The following is an 18,296-nucleotide window of genomic DNA, read 5'->3' as shown; positions in this document are numbered from 1 at the left end:
TGACTGCTCCTCAAACTATGTCCAGAATCAGACTGTTTCTCTCCTCCTTCATCTTGCTTCTCTGCTCGAAGTAGGAGGACCTTCAAAAGATCTTACTTATTACATAACCTTCTGAAGAAACTATGTGGCACTTCCCTTGCCCTTAGCCTGCCCCTATACTCAACAGTCAGAATAATACTTTCAAAATATAAGCAAAAAAAAAATCCACTCCTTTGCTTAATACTGCTTCTAATCATACTGGGATTGATATGCTCTTCCTATTTGCACCTTAACTTTAGCCATAATGACCACCTTGTGCCTCAGACACATCAAGTTTATTCAGAGTTTGCATTTGCTACTGCTTGTAACTGTACTGTTCTTCTAAATAGCTCAGTTTCTTGCTTCCTTCAGGACTCAGTTTAAATGTCATTTTATTGGAAAGTGTTTCCTAGACTAGTTTCTACAAAATGACAACTTAGTTCCTGCCAATATTTTTCTCTATACATCATGTTTGTTGAAAGACTGATTGAATGAAGAGGTCTCGTTAATTCTATGAAATTCAGTTTCTTCTTTTAAACAATAGGAAAAATCATGGCTAGCTTGTAGTCATGTTGAGGAAACAGAGAAACTGAGAACAACAGAGAAACTATTTCTTTGGCCTTTAGGTCTGGATCAGAGGCTATTTGTTACATAGGGTGGATAGAGCTTGCTTCCTTGTCTCTTTAACTGAGGATTATGTCTTTCTCAATCTCAAATTCCAATGCCTAATCCTATGCCTTACCACATAGCAGATGCTTAATCAAGGTTTACTAAAAAAAATTCAAGAATGAGCTAATGAATAAGTGGTGCTGCAATCAAGATTTTTTAACAGTAATTTATGGCATGTACATGTGTACATTGGTGTATAAAAAAGGAGAGTTGTTATCTTTTTTAAAATTGGACCCAAACTGGAGAAAGTAGAGGATAAACAGAGAAGATGAATGATAGTAGTGATAACATTTCAATTAATGAGCTGGGGTAGGAAAAAAAATATATTTAATAGCTTGAAACTATTTCTGATCCCAGTTACAGAAATCACTTGAGCAATCACATTTAAACTATGGGTAGCATAGTCTAGTGTTGTATAATGGTTCTTTTAGTTTTTACTTGTTATAAATACTTATAAATTAAGCCCCACAGTAAAATAATTTGTTCCCAGTGATATATGTTCTTTCCTAGTTCATTGAGCTGGTAATAAGACTTTCCCAATCCAACCTGTGCAAGTGCCTCTATAAACACATTTTGGTAAGATCCCGTGTAACCCATAGTATTTTACCTAGAAGAGATGATGTGAGTTCCTTAGCCAACAGTTCCTAGCTATTAAAGTATAACTCCCTTTCAGGGAAACACTTGTCAGATTTCTTTGATTCCTAACAAAGAGACATTTTTTTTCCCTGTGATCAATGGAAAACCTAATGCTCCCGGAGAGGAAGTTAAAGTCCTGATTGCACAATTTACTGGCCACGTCACCTTGGTTAAATTACATCATCTCTCTGGGCTATATTTCTGCCTTCAAAAAAACAAGAGGTGGTAAGAGATCTACAGAGCATATATAGGAAGTTCTTTTCCCAGTATGATTGATGTTATTTTTCTGAAATCCCAAAGATTCCACCTGATTTAGATCTTCTGTCAGAAAGCCATCATTAGAAAAACCATATTTGTGTTTCCAAGAGACAAACTCCAAGGCTGTGTGGTTCACTTGTCTCTCTCCACAGCACCTGGAAAAGTAACTAGTACATAGAGGGTGTTGTTCAAAGAATTGTGATATAAGACACTGAGAAACTGAGACCTCTCTTTTGTATTTCTATAATCAGCTCCTACCTCAATAATGTTTATTAAAAATAAAATAATTTCTTTTTTGATAAAAACAATTCAAATGTTAACCAAATACAGTTTAAATTGTGGGTAAATAATTTTTTTGAGAGTGAGAGAGGAGAGAGAGAGAGAGAGAGAGAGAGAGAGAGAGAGAGAGAGAGAGAGAGGGAGGAAGAGAATTTTTGATATTTATTTTTTAGTTCTCGGCAGACACAACATCTTTGTTTGTATGTGGTGCTGAGGATCGAACCCGGGCCGCACGCATGCCAGGCGAGCGCGCTACCGCTTGAGCCACATCCCCAGCCCAAGGTAAATAATTTTTTAAAAAATATTTTATTTAAAATGAATAAATATACCTGCCGTCCAGGAGCTGCAGTCCAGTCAGGGTCTGACCAGTGGCAGAGTCAGTGCTGTTGATGACCTCCCGCAGCCCGCCTCCTGGGGCAGAAGGGCACTGGTTGTAGGCCGTGGCCTCTGGTCCCTGGGTCAAGGCCAAGTGATGCTGCTGCCTTGGTTTCCTTACCTTCTGCCCTGTGGCACCAAGGTACCCATGGCCACTGTGGGGTCAGGCCATGCTGGCCACTGATGCCTTCCAGTCACCGCAAGTTCTGCGACTTGGGTTGAGCTCTGAGGCAGTCTACCATTAGCCAGTGATGTTGGTATTCTAATGTGGATGTAAGTCTTCTACACCTCCTGTACCCCTGGGTGTAAATAGGAACCCACTTCTGTGCCCAGGTGCAGACATCGCCCAGGGTGAGCATCTGCTGGGCGAAGCTGTGGTCCTGAGCATCCCGATGTGCGTGTGATAGCTTCCTTGTGGCGTGTTCATTCACTCAAGTGCTTATGAGAAAAACATATCCATGTAATCCATGTCCTGACTTTTATTTAATTTTTTAAAGAGTGCTTTTAACTCCTGGAAACAAACATCAGCTCATTTTGTACATAAGAACTTTTTTTTTAAAATGAATAAATCAAGCATCACCACCACCACCACCACCACCACCAACAACATATATATATATATATAAAATAAAGTGAATAAATAGCCACAAGAAAATGAATAAAAATCACAACTTTACCCTTCCCAGTCTTCCCTTGAGAGCCCAGCTGTGTGGGACCTGGCGCATCGCCCTCCTAAAAGGGTCTTTTCATCTAGAGAGACAGCCTTCAGGAGCAATCCAAGAGACCTCAAATCTAAAGACTTCAGGGTATGGTCATAGAAAGCAGTGAGGAAGTGAGGTCCCAGGTGACTCATTGTTTCCAGAGTCAAGAATACAAATGTTGAATCAGTAAGGAAGCACTCACACTGAAACAAGAAAAAGACTTTTATGATATCTGTCCCTCCATCACAGCCCCAGAAGGCTGACTCCTGTGGCTTTGGCAGATGTCTTCTACTTTTCACCCCAACCAGAGATTTTAGAGCCCTTCAGGTAGACTAGCAAAACTCAAAAGGCTGGGACTAGACTCACTATTACTCAGTGGCCCTGTGGATATGTAATTTTCTCAGTGTAACTTAATTTCTCGAAATGAAATATGAAAGATATGTTTGTGTTTAGGAAACACAATTTCCCTAATGATGACCTGTCAACTTGCAGTTGTAAATCAGGTGAAACCCATGGGACCTCAGCAAACAAGCATTCATCTAGCTGGAGAAAGAATTCCCTGTTCAGCTTTGCCGGTGCGGCGCTCCATCCTCACAAAGGACTGGCACATTTTTAAACAATCAGCTCTACCTGTGTGTGTGACTGCTGCCTGTCATTCAAGATTTAGCTTTCTGGTCATCACCCTCCATGAAGCCTGTGTTGATCTCCCAGCTGGAAGTGAGTCTTCTGGCCCTCTTAGAACTGTGTCTGTTTCTCTCTTGTGACCTTGATAATTTCTTCTTTCCATTAGTCACTGGAACCTGTGTTTTCATTCTTCCATGAGACAGGAGCTGGCACTGCTGTGACTATCGTCACCTCCCCAACAGAGCCCATTGCCTGCCAAACAGATGTTTGGCAAATAATAAATAATTAAAAACTGTTGGTGTAAGAAATGAATGAAGGAAGCATTAATATTTCAGACTGAAATATCACCTTCTCATTTGAATAAACTCTATTCAATTCAGCTTTAGGAACTAATTTATACAGAAGGCCTATGGCTCAGTAGATGGAGTTCGGTCTGGAAGTTGGGAGATAATACTTCCTGCTCATTTACTAAAGAAACGTAGGATGAAATACCTCACCATCATGTTTCTCCTGGAAGACCAAAACTGAAAAAGCCCAGAAAGTTCATTTAGCCCATTTCCTGAGATGCACAGAAATAAAGTGATTGTATAGATTGGCACTGTGCATTAATGATTAGGGCAGAGCTGGCACCTGCTTCCTGACCCTAACATATAAATGAAATGTGATACAGAAAAGAAGAATGGTTACCTCCATGGGAGACTGGCTAGAATGAGGTGCAAAGAATGTGTCTTGTATGACAGAAATGATCTCTATCTTGATTCAGACAATGTTTGCTGGGGTGTATACATATGTAAAAATTCCCTCAGTTATGCACCTATGAATATTTACTGAATGTAATATTAGACTTGAGAAAAAAATAAATGTGATATTTTAAAGAAATTACAATGGTTCTTCATCCATTATTTTAATATTCATATTTGTTATATTTGTGATTTCTTCCTGAGTAGAAAATAATACATACTTAGTGAAAATTCTAGCATACCTGAAATGTAACTTTCAAAATGCTATTCTCCAGAGTGAAAACATTGTTAAAAATTTATTATACCCAAGTTGTATTTTGGCATGAAAAAGTAACTCCTTTGAGAGTATGGAAGTGCTACATGTTGTCACCTGGCACATAATTTTTAAGAAGCAGTGTGAACCCTTGGAAAAGTTGCCAAGTGCTACACTCTGAGATGAGAATGTCCCCTGCTTCTTAGCTACCAAGTCTCTTTTGGGTCATCCACAAGTTCTGTTTTTTTTTTTTCCCCAAGGTCTATTTCTCCCCAGACCCCAGAGATTTGGGACTTTTTAACCTCCAGGTGACTCCACCAGTCACCATGTACCCATCCCCAGGACTGACTATAAAATAGGGTTATAATTTCACCAGTTCTTTGATCCTAAACCATGCTCATACAACTACCCTGATATACAGATTTGTTCCTAAGCACTATAAAGGGATGGAAAAAGGTGGACCATGGGCAACCAGGGAACCGATATCATCAGGGGGCTGGAAGCCCAGGTGTCCTCACACTTCTCCCTGGTAACAATGATAATGCTAGGTCTTAATTTCCCTCACGCCACTGCTTAAATTAGCAGAGGATAAGCCCTTAATTTTTTTTCCCTTTTAAGTCTCACACATTAAGTAGGGAGGTAAGGAGGACAGAAATTAACTTGTCTTCTCGGGCTTAAGACTTTGTGAGCTCTTCCTCTTTCCTTCTTTTTTCTCCTTGAACCATTCAGTCCTGAAGCCATTTGGTGGGACATGATCGATTAGAGTCCAGAGCACCTGCTTGTACCAGAAAGCTAAGAGAACAAAAAGGATAGATCAAGAGGACACAGAGCATCAAAAAAGCAAAGGATTATGACACACTGAAAAAAAAAAGAACTATGGGTCCTTTGATGAATAAATCAAATATATGAAGAACAGGATATATATACTTAGTTTCAAAGGACCTTCCCATAAAATACCTGTTAATTAAAAGGAAAAAGAATAACTTTACAATGGATAAGCATGGCAGACTTAATCAAGTAATCAGAGTGAACTTCAAAACAGACCAACTTGAAAATTATACGCCACTTGATGGGATACAAATAAGAAGCCCCACACTGTGAAGTTCCTGCCAAAGATGAATACCCCAGATCTAATTAGGAGGACATGTCACAAGAGCTACATTGAGGGATATTCTACAAAATATCTAGGCTATAATCTTCAAAAGATTCAAGGGCATGAAAATGTTCCAAATAGAAATGAAGAGGCGTGAATTGTATGACTCCAAACTGCATCTTCTTGCTATAAAGAACATTATTATAACAATGGATGAAATTTCAGTGAAACTTGAGGATGAATGGCAGCAATTTCTGAATGCCAATTTCCTGTTTTCAATAGTGATATATTATAGCCATGGAGGAGCATTTTCTTTCTTTTTTTTTTTTTTTGAAATATGACACATGAAATTATGTTGTTGTTAAAAGACACCATCATTTCAGCAAGTTGCTCTCACATGGTTGTGAGAGTGCATCGTTTTTTTTTTTTTAATTTATTGTTGGTCGTTCAAAACATTACAAAGTTCTTAATATAACATATTTCACAATTTGATTCAAGTGGGTTATGATCTTCCATTTTTCGTTTTTATATTATATACACAGCTCTTCTATAAGTTGGAAATTTTTTTTTAATTTAAAAAATTCTACTCCAAGGCAATGATGTAAATTATTCCTTCAGATAATGTTCTTCTTTAAGGCAAAAATACTCTATTTGACTCTCCCTTCCTTCTGCTCCTCTTCCTAAGATTGAGAATTTGAAGTTCTTGGGTGTGGGGTGTGGTGTGTGTGTGTGTGTGTGTGTGTGTGTGTGTGTGTGTGTAAGGAGATCATGTCATGTCACAATTTTGAGGAAGACAAGGGAACTATGAGATTCACTTTACTTACTTGCACCTCTGGTGTTGCTGACCACACCGGGTTTACCCGCCATACAGTATGCCAATCACAGAAGCAAGAAGTTTTACATCCGGGAAAGAGTTCATTTACAAGGTGGCCAAGAGCAGAAGTGGGGACCCAAATCTCAAATCCACCTCTCTCATGATAGAATTTGCAGGGTACAAGGTGACTGGAGGTGAGATAATCAGCAGTATGCACATGTGTAATCAGTCTTTGTGGCTCTTTATGGGATGTATGTTCAGAAAACAACAGTGTTAGCAAGACCTGAGAGTAGAGTTTCAGCCCTCTGATATCAAAAGATCATCCATATTGCCCCAAATGAGACAGCCTTAAAATCTCTCAACCGTAACCTAGGCAACCATTATCATCATGACACACAGGTCAGAGTGTCATCTATAGCAAAGCTGGTGGGAGACTAATACAGCATTGCTCAGCCGTGTGACTTCCAAGTCAGGTCCCCTACCTTCCCCCTGCTGCCACAAGGCTAGGCCACATCCTGTAAGAGATGCTCCCAGAGTCTGTTGCCATGCCTTTTGTGTTGATATAGGGCTCAACCTCCTGTCCTGTGGCAATAAATTGCTTGTTAACCTAAAAGGCAGAGAAGGCAGCAAAAGGAGGACCAGCAGATCTAACTTTCCTCTGTGATGTTTATTGTATGACTCACATATGGCTGGGTGGAAAATTCTCTTTCAGTAGGACTTACGGAAATGACTTGTCCTCTTAAAATGCAGAGCCCAGGTTGACCAGGGGATGAGGGACAGAACCTTTATTCTGCTTCCTGTGTTGTAACTAAACCATTTATGTTCTTTAAGCTGGTTAACATTCTTGAGCTTTGGTTTTCCTATTGGCTTAATAGCAATATCAAAGATGAAAATCAAAATTTACAAAATACCTTTCTTGACGGTCTCATGTCATTTGCAGAAAAAAGGATGGAACTTAAAAGCTTTATGTTAAACAAAATAAGCCCCATCCAGAAAGTCAAAGGGTGGTATGCTTTCTCTTGCATGTGGAAGTTAGAGGGAAAAGGGGGGGAGGTATCTCATGAAATTAGAAGGGAGACAATAGAATAGAGGAAGGGGACCAGGGAGTGGGCAGAAGGGAGGGACAGGGGAGGTACTGGGGGAAAAATGACCAAATTATGTTATGTGCAATATGAATATGTCACAATGCAAATGAACACAGTATTATGTATAATTATAATTACCAATAAAAAAAGAAAAATAAAACATCCCCAGAGTTATAATTAATTTTATATATATACATAATTATATATACACATAAATAATCGTATATATATGTATATATATATAATGTTGCAGAATAATACAGTAAAAAGAAAACAGAATTGGTCAATAAAAGTGGAATCTAGTTTCCTCATTATCACTAGTGAACTCTATGACTTCAGACAATTCACTTTCTGGGCCTAGTTTTACCATGTGCCGAATATAAATAGGAATATTATTTGTATCTGTAAGGATACAATAGCACTAGGAATTGAAACAAAATTTGAATTTTAAAAGATATTTATTTGGTATATAAATTGAACTTTATTAAGTTTATCAGATTTTTCAATTAATATCCTTCAAGCTTATTCACAGAAACATTTTATCTGACAAGCACAATTAAAAATAGGCCCATATAAAAATTATTTTAAAAACTGACTACAGGCTGGATGAGGTGGTGCATACCTATAATTTTAGTAGCTCCAGAGACAGACGAGAGGATCGCAAGTTCAAAACCAGCCTCAGCTCAACTTAGCAAGGTCCAAAGCAACTCAGTGAGAGCCTATTTCTAAATAAATATTTTAAAGGGGCTGGGGATGTGACTCAGTGGTTGAGCACTCCTGGGTTCAATCCCTAGTACCAAGATAAATGAATAAATAAATACATAAATAAGACTAAAGTCCTTGGGATAAACTCAGTCCCTTAATAAAATCTGCTGTAAAGTGTGTAAGAGTGCTACTCCAACTACTCAATGCCCATCAAATAAAGGATAGCCTATGAACATTTGAGGAAAATGTCCACTTAGCAGTGTATGTTAGGAGTGACAATGGAATTACCTCTTACAGAAGATTTTAAAGCAATTTAAAAACTAACCCAAAGTTGATGTGCTTGTTTATTGCTGTGTGCTGGTGGTTGAAAACTGTGTTGGTGGTAAGATGTGTGTCCCCTGCCATGAATGTGCCTGCCCTTCCCCTTGCTATGCTACTGGGCTTGGGAACAGAGACCAAACATCATTTCTACAAGGAGAATTCACAGACTATGGGATGTAACTCCTTTTTATGCCCAAGAAATAATCCGATTGACCTTCCGGATCCAACATCCAGAACATCATAGAAGGTTTCCCACAAAAGATACTCTGAAAGATGGTCCTTTGCCATGCTGACTTGCAGCACAATATGCACAGATAAAATCAGGGGAGGCAAGTGTCTCCCGAAAACCTAAAAAACTGGCTGTCATTGAGTATAAAATGATACAAAACTTGATATAAAACTCCTGTTGGGGTGACCTTATTTATCTATGACTTACTTTTGTTTCACATTTTAATTTTGAAATATTTTTCTTCATTGTTCCTCACTAAGGAAACTATTCTTTCTGACTCCCCAAAGTTGAACCAGCTAATGAATCGCTTACTAACTTCCCATGAACCACCACGTCCCAATTTTTATATCTAGATATAAATCCCTACCTCTTTTTTAATAGTGGTGTACAAGAATTTTCACAGCTGTGGGTTTTCTTTTAAATCTTTAGAATCCAAAAAAAAAAAAATCAAGTACAGAATCTAAATATGAAGCTGAAAATTTTATTATAGAAACTAATAATAACTAGATATTTAAAAACCATTCGTTTAAAAGAATAGTAAGTATTTGCAGGTTTACTGTTCTTTTTTAAGCATCATTTTTTTTTCAATTTGAGAACTTACTCATGATGTCCATCTTTACTTTTAAATCTGTAAACATGTATAAGAGCTGTTTTATACTCTTGTTTTCTAATCCCAGCACCTTGGTCATCTGAGGTTCTCTTTCTATGAACTCCCAATACTACCCACAATTTTCTGTTATGATATCATATATTTTGGATTATTTTAGAAGATAAATATCTATCTAGTAATGTTTGATTGTGTACTGGACACTCAACTTACTTTTTTTTTTTAAAAAAACAAAGTCTTGCCAAATTGCTGAAGCCAGCCTCAAACTTGCAATCCTCCTGTCTCAGCCTCCCTAGTAGCTGAGATTACAAGCATGCACCACTGAACTGGCTATGCCCCATTTTTCAGAGTCTGTATATTGTTCTTGCAGGAAGGCATATTAAATTTGTCATTCTAAGTAGCAATTTATTTGCAGGTCAGCTAGGTCCTTTTTGAGCTTGTTTTTAAGCTTTGTGGCCAGGTGCATACCCTACTCCAGAGTGAGAGGCTTTCCTGTATCCCAGTAGAAAACCTACTCTGTTCAGGAAGGTGTCTGCACTCTAGTCAGATCTGTATGGCTCCCTGCACTGGTGTGACCTTCAGAGCATCCCTGGAGGAGTTTGCTTGGTGGGCTCACAGTAATGCAAGAGCTTCTTTCTGTCAGGTCTAAGTACCACTGTGTTTGGCTAAAGACAAGAAGACTTCTGGGTAGGTTCCCAAGACTCCTTCTCTATACATGTCCACCCTTCTGGAACTCTACCCTCAAATTCAGGCTGCCTCAGCACCCCAGACTCTGACTTTGGCTCCTCTGGGGAAGCTGATCCAAAGCTTTTGAAGCAAGAGATCTCCAAATCTGACATGAATTGCATATTTTCAAGGGACTGCATTATCTGCATTTTCCAAATTCATTTGATCTCAGAGTCCATTTTTTTCACAGCTTCTTAAAAAAAAATTTGTATATGTCAGTGGAACACATTACAATTCTTATTACACATATAGAACACAATTTTTCATATCTGGTAGTATACAAATTATATTCACACCAATTCATGTCTTCATACCTGTACTTTGTATAAAAATGATCATCACATTCCACCATCATTAATAACCCCGTGCTCTCTCCCTTCCCCTCCAACCCCTATGCCCTTTCTAGAGTTAGTCTATTCCTCCCAAGCTTCCTCTCCCTATCCTACTATGAATCAGCCTCCTTATATCAAAGAAAACATTCTGCATTTGTTTTTTTGGGGGGGATTGGCTAACCTCACTTAGCATTATCTTCTCCAACTTCATCCATTTACCTGCAAATGTCATGATTTTATTCTCTTTTATTGCTGAGTAAAATTCCATTGTGTATATATGCCACATTTTTTTATCCATTCATCTATTGAAGGGCATCTAGGTTGGTTCCACAATTTAGCTATTGAGAATTGTGCTGCTATAAATATTGATGTGGCTGTGTCCCTGTAGTATGCTGTTTTTAAGCCCTTTGGGGTTTTTGATTATGTTCTGGACACAATCAAAAGGAGGAGAGGGATTTCTGGGTCAGGTGGTCCCCAATTTTCCAAGGAATCTCCATACTGCTTTCCATATTGGTTGCACCAATTTTCAGTCCCACCAGCAATGTATGAGTGTACCTTCTTCCCCCCATCCTCGCCAACACTTATTGTTGTTTGTATGCCTAATAGGTGCCATTCTGACTGGAGTGAGATGAAATCTTAGAGTGGTTTTGATTTGCAAAGGCATTTCTGTATATCCATGACAAATCCTCAGAAAGGGAAAAAATACTCCATTTTCAATAGCCTCAAACAAACAAACAAACACACAAACAAAACTTGGGAATCAACTTAATGAAAGAGGTGAAAGATCTATATAATGAAAACTACAGAACCCTAAAGAAAGAAATCAAAGAAGACCTTAGAAGATGGAAAGATCTACCTTGCTCTTGTATAGGCAGAATTAATATTATCAAAATGAACATACTTCCAAAAGTACTATACAGATTTAATGCAATTCCAACCAAAATTCCAATGAAATTCCTCATAGACATAGAAAAAACAGTCATGAAATTCATCTGGAAAAATAAGAGACCCAGAATAGCTAAAGCAGTCTTTAGCAGGAAGAGTGAAGCAGGTGGCATCACTATACCAGACCTTAAACTACACTACAGAGCAATAGCAACAAAAACAGCATGGTATTGGCACCAAAACAAACTGGTAGACCAATGGTACAGAATAGAGGACACAGAGATGAATCCACAAAACTTCAATTATCTTATATTAGACAAAGGTGCCAAAAACATGCACTGGAGAAAAGATAGTCTCTTCAACAAATGGTGCTGGGAAAACTGGAAATCCATATGCAACAAAATAAAATTAAACCCCTGTCTCTCACCATGCACAAAACTCAACTCAAAATGGATCAAGGATGTAGGAATACAACTAGAGACCCTGCGTCTAATAGATGAAAAAGTAGGCCCTAATCTCCATCATGTGGGATTAGGCCCCAACTTCCTTAATAAGACTCCTGTTGCCCAAGAATTAAAATCAAGAATCAATAAATGGGATGGACTCAAACTAAAAAGTTTCTCCTAGCAAAAGAAACAATCTGTGAGGTGAATAGAGAGCCTATATCTTGGGAGCAAATCTTTACCCCTCATACATCAGATAGAGCACTAATCTCTAGGGTATATAAAGAACTCAAAAAGCTAAACACCAAAAAAAAAAAAAAAAAAACCAACCAACCAAATAACCCAATCAATAAATAGGCCAAGGACTTGAAGAGATACTTCTCAGAGGATAATGTACAATCAGTCAACAAATACATGAAAAGTGTTCATCATCACTAGCAGAATCCACCTTTACAACTGTTTCTTGTAGGAGTAACAGACAATGGACCACTTTTGGGGAAATAGTTCTCTGTGTTTGCTATTTATTGATTCTGTAAAAAGTTTATATGCCTACTCAAAACACAGCGTGGTGACAACTGTTTCTAAAATTAATTTTTAGATGAAAAGTAAACTTAGCATCTCCCACCTCTTTTGAATAGCCCCCATTCCAAATGATTCCAGGAAATTCTTCAGAAGTGTGTGGAGATTTATGTTTACATATACATAGATCCTCAATGATATTCGTAGTTGGGCCCGTTAAACATTTTATGCGTTGTGAGAATGGTAGAATTTTTAGAAGGAGAAGTGCAATTTTACATTATTAAAACATTGTATTTCATTTTGACATTGTTTCTCAAAAGGAAAAATGCATTTTTGAGACACCATAAGATAAAGTCAGCATTTTTCATTCTGTGGAGTTCTCATCTTATGGCACTGTTTGATAAATGAAGTGTCATGGAGGACGTGAGAATGACATGACTTCAGCTGCTGGATCTCTTCTTTACCATGAATAATTAAATGATTTTAAGTGTTTCTTACTGAGCAATCCTCCTTCTCTAACACACTCACACACAGCTCAGGGTACAGCTGATTGGGGAGATCTCCTTGCTGTCACATGTCTGAGAATTACAGAGAAAGAGGAGAGATGCAGCACACAGGAGGAAGTCTGACTGAGATGCAAAACCTGGGCACAATTTAGCTCTTCAGAGAAACTCTGCCAAGAAGCTCCTCTCTCTGGCCCTGTTTCTCAAACGGGAAAATGAGTTCTTTGGACTGGATATTTTAGAGTTTCCTTTTAGCTCTTACATTCTACAAATCTTGTTGAAAAATGCTACACTGATTACAAGTGGGAAGAATGTCACTTCTATAAAGCATTGCCTCTCTGGCTGGAAGAAGGAGAGAAATGTTCTGAAAAACAATGGGAAATTTGGCTGTCAAGCAGCTCATAGTTTCGATTTAGCTTTACACCTGTAAACAGAAAAAAAGTTCTTACTCTTCAAGTTTGGCCTTCAAGACTTAAATAATTCCCCTAATCACAATCAATTTGTCATCTGTCAAAACACCACAGTTTGGTTCTTGCCAAGGGACAAAGGTGATGGCTTTTCTCCTGCAACTTTATTTTGACTTAGCTTCCTACTGATAACAGAAGATTATAAGGCAGGGGAGAGACATTTTCCCCAAAGACACAATGCGATTTTGCAGAGAACCAGAACAAAAGATTTCTGAATCCCTAAATGAAACCAGAGGGGTGGGGTGGGGGACGGGTGAGTCATTCTGGTTTCAGTTGCTAACAAAGGCAGAGAAAGAGGGAGTTCATAACCCAATTGAATCGAACTGTGAAATATGATATATCAAGAACTATGTAATGTTTTGAACGACCAACATTAAAAAAAGAAAAAAGAAAAAAGAAAAATCCAGTTGCTATGCTACTTCTCCAAGCCCAGCTAAGCACAAAGTGAAAAAGGATTTCCTAATACAACTCTATGTTGTTTTCCAATGCATTGTTGGTTTAGATTGTAGCAGAAGGGAAGAATCAAAGACCAATGCTACAGCTTTCTCTGGAGCCTGAAATACACCCTTATTATTTCTATCTGTGTGAGCATTATATATCAACACCATAGTAACACTCTGCCTGGGGCCCATTGAACCTGGAGAGGTACCAGGAATAGCTTCTGGGGTTGTGCTCTCTTAGTCAATGTGCTTGCCTAAAGCTGTGGAGATCGGTAGCACAGGGTGGTCTAGACCAGAAGCAGGGCTCTCAATGGGAGGTACAGCAAGAGGGCTAGGCTTGTGGGGGGAGGGGACATGATGACTTGAGGTCTGAAGCCAGAAGATGGGACATAAGGTAGGTCTGGGCAAATGGTTCTCAAAAGAATCCATGAGAAAGACTCAGAGGCCTGATACCCATTTGTTTATATTATCCTGGCTCCGCCGTCATGGGACTTAGGTGGATCCTACCCACCATTCCTTCCAGCTCTTACCCACATGATGGTCATTCCTAAAAAGTGAGACAGAAATGTGTTTTCTTTTTGCTGGGTGATTGGTTTCAGCTTTCTCATTATGGAAACTTCAAGAGCATAATTGCTAAGTCCAGAGACTTTGGCAAAGACTGCCACTTCGTGATTTCATGATCTGGGCAAGCTGTTTAATTACTCTGAATTTCAGTTTCCCATATAAAATGAGAAATAACCTTCACCTTAAGGTGGTGATGGGTATGAGATGAATACAAGTCAAGCACTTGGTACGTGGCACATCCCAGTTAACTGTTAGAAGTATCACAATCACTTTCTGTGGCCTTCTACTGTTGCTTGCTTCCAGTGTTGGTCTTAGTACTTACCCGTGACCTGAGTAGCTTCATGAGGGCATGGATCATGTCGTTCAGGTTCGTAGTTGTATCTCCTTCTAGCAGAGATCTGCCATGTGGTAGGCACTTCATATGTATTTTTCGAAGGAATGAATGAATAAATAAACAAACTCATTCATTAAAGAAACTGACCCACCTTCCTGGACAGCTGCCTCCACATCAATAATGGACAATGATACAGCCTCAAAAGTACTTGGGCACCCCAAAGTGAAAGGCTTTGACTCTCCTGGGTTTGGTCAGGGTCTGCCACATTCTGAGCATTGATTTTCTATGGCTCTGGTTATATAGGCAAATGTATTTGCTTTTTATTGCTGTTTCCAGCACTTTGGACCAAGTCTCTTTTTTATGTGTGTGGGAGTGTAACATGTGTCCCTTTTTAGTATTTTCACACAAACATTTTCAAATTCATGGTGCTGGGCCAATAGAGTAGTAATAGCACTTTGTCCTATCTCCCATATTGTTCCCCAAAGAGAGCAATTACAGCAGGCATTTTGCTTCATCTGCTCTCTTCAATAGACAGTATGTGTACACAGACAACTTGTTATCCCAACACAAATTTTCCACACTCAGTTCAGCCGCTCAAAATCTTGTTTAAATCTCTTTCCATTGAATGCCTGACATAGTTTCATCTGTCCCATGGGGCTTCATTTCATATGCAAGGAGAAGAGAGAAAAAATGGGAAACTTGGAGGAGGCACATCAGAGATGGTGCTAGCAGCAGTATCTGGAGAGGAGAGTGTGTTGTGAGAAGAAGATGCAGGTAGGTGATGGAAATGAAGGCAGTGAGAAGTGAGGCAACCAGTCACCACCCTGCTCCCACAATGTGGGGACAAATACATGGAGTACTGCATACATGGCATATGTTAAGGGCGTCTGAGTGGCAGACAACTCCCCTCATGCTAGGCACTGCTTACCCGTAGGCACAGCCCTGGGCGTGAGGCCATGTGTTGCAGTCCCTGCACTTGCTCCATGGCCCGCTCCTCGATTGGCTGCTGCAAGGGCAGTTGGCCAGAAATTGCATAGGTGGCTGCCTGTAATCTGCTTAGCTCTGCCTGAGTATATATACATGGTAACTGCAATAAAATCAGACTTGCTTCCTGCTTGGTCTCCGGAGATCTTGATTAGCAACTCAGCAGCCACACTCTCCTCTACCCTGTTCCATGGACCTCCTAGTTGGATGAGAGAGAGCCCACGCACCACAACGTGCTGGCCATACTCCTCATTATAGCATGAGCCAATTTTTATGAAATTTTTATTTTTTAAAAGTTGTTCTGTACCATTGTATTGTAGACTCAATGAAAATGAGGACCTGTTTCATTCCAGGAGTCTGAGATAGCCTTAGCATATGGTAAATTCTTAAATTTTTTTATGAATGAGTGAATCTGTGTGGATATGAGGATGGGTGGATGTGTGGATGTGTGAACAAATGGATTGATTGATGGATGAATGGAAGTATGGACAGATGGGTGGATGGAAGTGTGGATGAATGGATGAGTGAATGGATGAGTAAATGGATCATCAGAACACAGAAAAAAGAGAGAGAGGTCAAAGATTATTAAATAAAAGTTTTCAAATCATCTAATTTCTCCAGAACCTCCAAGGGCAGAACCAATTTGGAATTGTTGGGCTGAAGAAGCTTCTTCTTGTAAAAGAAAGAATGAAGAGGCATAATATTCAATCAGAAGACTGACTTTAATATGATAGACATGGAATTCCAAATGTATCACTGATTTGGAGCCAGAATCAATCTTTCAATCTCTAATTGTGGGGTTGGAGACAGTAGCTTGAAAAACGTACCTGGTGCACATGGGTAATCCTAGTGGCTTGGGAGGCTGGAGCAAAAGGATCATGAGTTCAAAGCCAGCCTCAGCAACTTAGTGAGACCCTAAACAACTTAGTGAGAGCTTGTCTCTAGAAAAAAATGTAAAAAAGGGGGCTGGGGATGTGACTCAGTGGTTAAGGACCCTTGAGTTCAATCCTCAGTACCAAGAAGGAAAAAAAAAGTAGACAACAAACAAAACTAAATCTCTCTATATACACATGCATCTTGTAGGTTCTGTTTTTGGAGAACCTGGATTAATACACCGGACCTGGAGTGATCAGGACAAGGGGTGGTGGTCTAGAGTATGAGGGTAGGGTATGGGTGCTGGGTTGGTTGATTTGCATTTCAGAGGGATGCTTCCAGGCCAGTCATTTATGATCTGTGGTAAGTGACTAACTGTGGGAGCTGTGATCCTTCCAGAGTCAGCCAATACCCAGATATCACAGAATCAAAATACAGAAAATAAAGAGACATGGTTAATACAAGTGAGAATGAAGGAAGTTACAGAAACTGGCTGGAGCACTCACATTGCCAAACAAGAATGCTTTAGTAGCTGTGAATGAGGATTTTCTGCAAGGTACCAAGACAAACAGGGTCCCTAAACTCAATTCTCTTGCACTAGAATTCAATGAATGCCCAGAGATAAACAAGAGGCATTTTCAAGTCTAAAATAGCTGACAAAAATTTTGTGTGTGGCTATGTTCTGAGGCTGGAAACTGAAGTAGAGGGATGCCTGACTTGGGGAATATAAGGGCCAGGGAACTCAGAGCAGACCCATTTTGAACTGCAGGATCAAGAGCAATATTGGGTGATTACCTCAGCATAGGTATTTCCCATAGTGAGACTGACTTCTAAGTGAGCAAGTGGAACTCAGAGCAAAAGAGGCAGTTTCATAGTCTTAGCAGAGTGTTGCCAGACTGTAGTTCTAGAAGGAGTAAACCAAGTGGTTGGGAGGCTGCTCCAGCAGTTGGAAAAGTGAACCCTTTTAAAAAGCACTCCATTTTAACTGTCTTATCTATAGGTCCTGTGATCTTGCTTTGTCCTTATATTGCTTTGTCTAATTTCTTCCACATAAGCTAGCTGTTTACCTAATTATTTTCCTCTAGCAATTAAATTTCCTGATTAGTTAGACTACATTTTCCGGTGATGGATACCATTTCCAAGCAAAGGCTTTTAAGAAAAAGAAGTCCCTCCATGCTCTTTCCCCAGTATGTAAACTCCCTGGGACGGCAACCACCAGGATGATCTTGTAAATCACAGATTGAAGATGATGGATGCATTATCAGCATGGGTGCCTGAATGACTGCATGGAGGAGAGCTGATCTGTCAACCAGGAACATTTACTTGGAAATATTAGATCAACAAGAAACAAACACTTTATAGTGTGAGAGACTTTACTTACATCAACTAACATAAGGGTATATGAAATTGATTTTCTCAATGAATAAGGGGCAAAGAGACACCCTTCCCCAACACACACAACCCTGCCACCACCTCTTTTTTTCCTTGTAACCACAATAAATCTGAGCATTTACTCTAATTTTGGAATACAGATAAATGCCTCTGAGGATTTAGCACAGTATCTAGTTTTTATAATATAGAGATATCTCTTAAGTCAGGAGCCATATAATCTTTATTTTTGTAAAACTGCACCTCTGGAACCTACTCGGAAGCCTCTCAGGAGATGAATGAATACTATCACAAGCTTCAGGCCTTTTGTCTCTTGAGAAGATAAGGGAAGTTTTCTTTTCTTTTCTTTTTTTTTGTGTGTATGTTTGTTACTGGGGATTGAACCCACTGACAGTTAACCACTGAGTTATATCCCCAGCCCTTTTTATTT

The sequence above is a fragment of the Spermophilus citellus genome (assembly GCF_964194105.1).
Source record: "Spermophilus citellus genome assembly, chromosome: 7".
NCBI classification, from domain to species: Eukaryota; Metazoa; Chordata; class Mammalia; order Rodentia; family Sciuridae; genus Spermophilus; species Spermophilus citellus.
The sequence above is the reverse complement of the archived record's forward strand: the minus strand, read 5'-3'. Positions refer to the sequence as shown.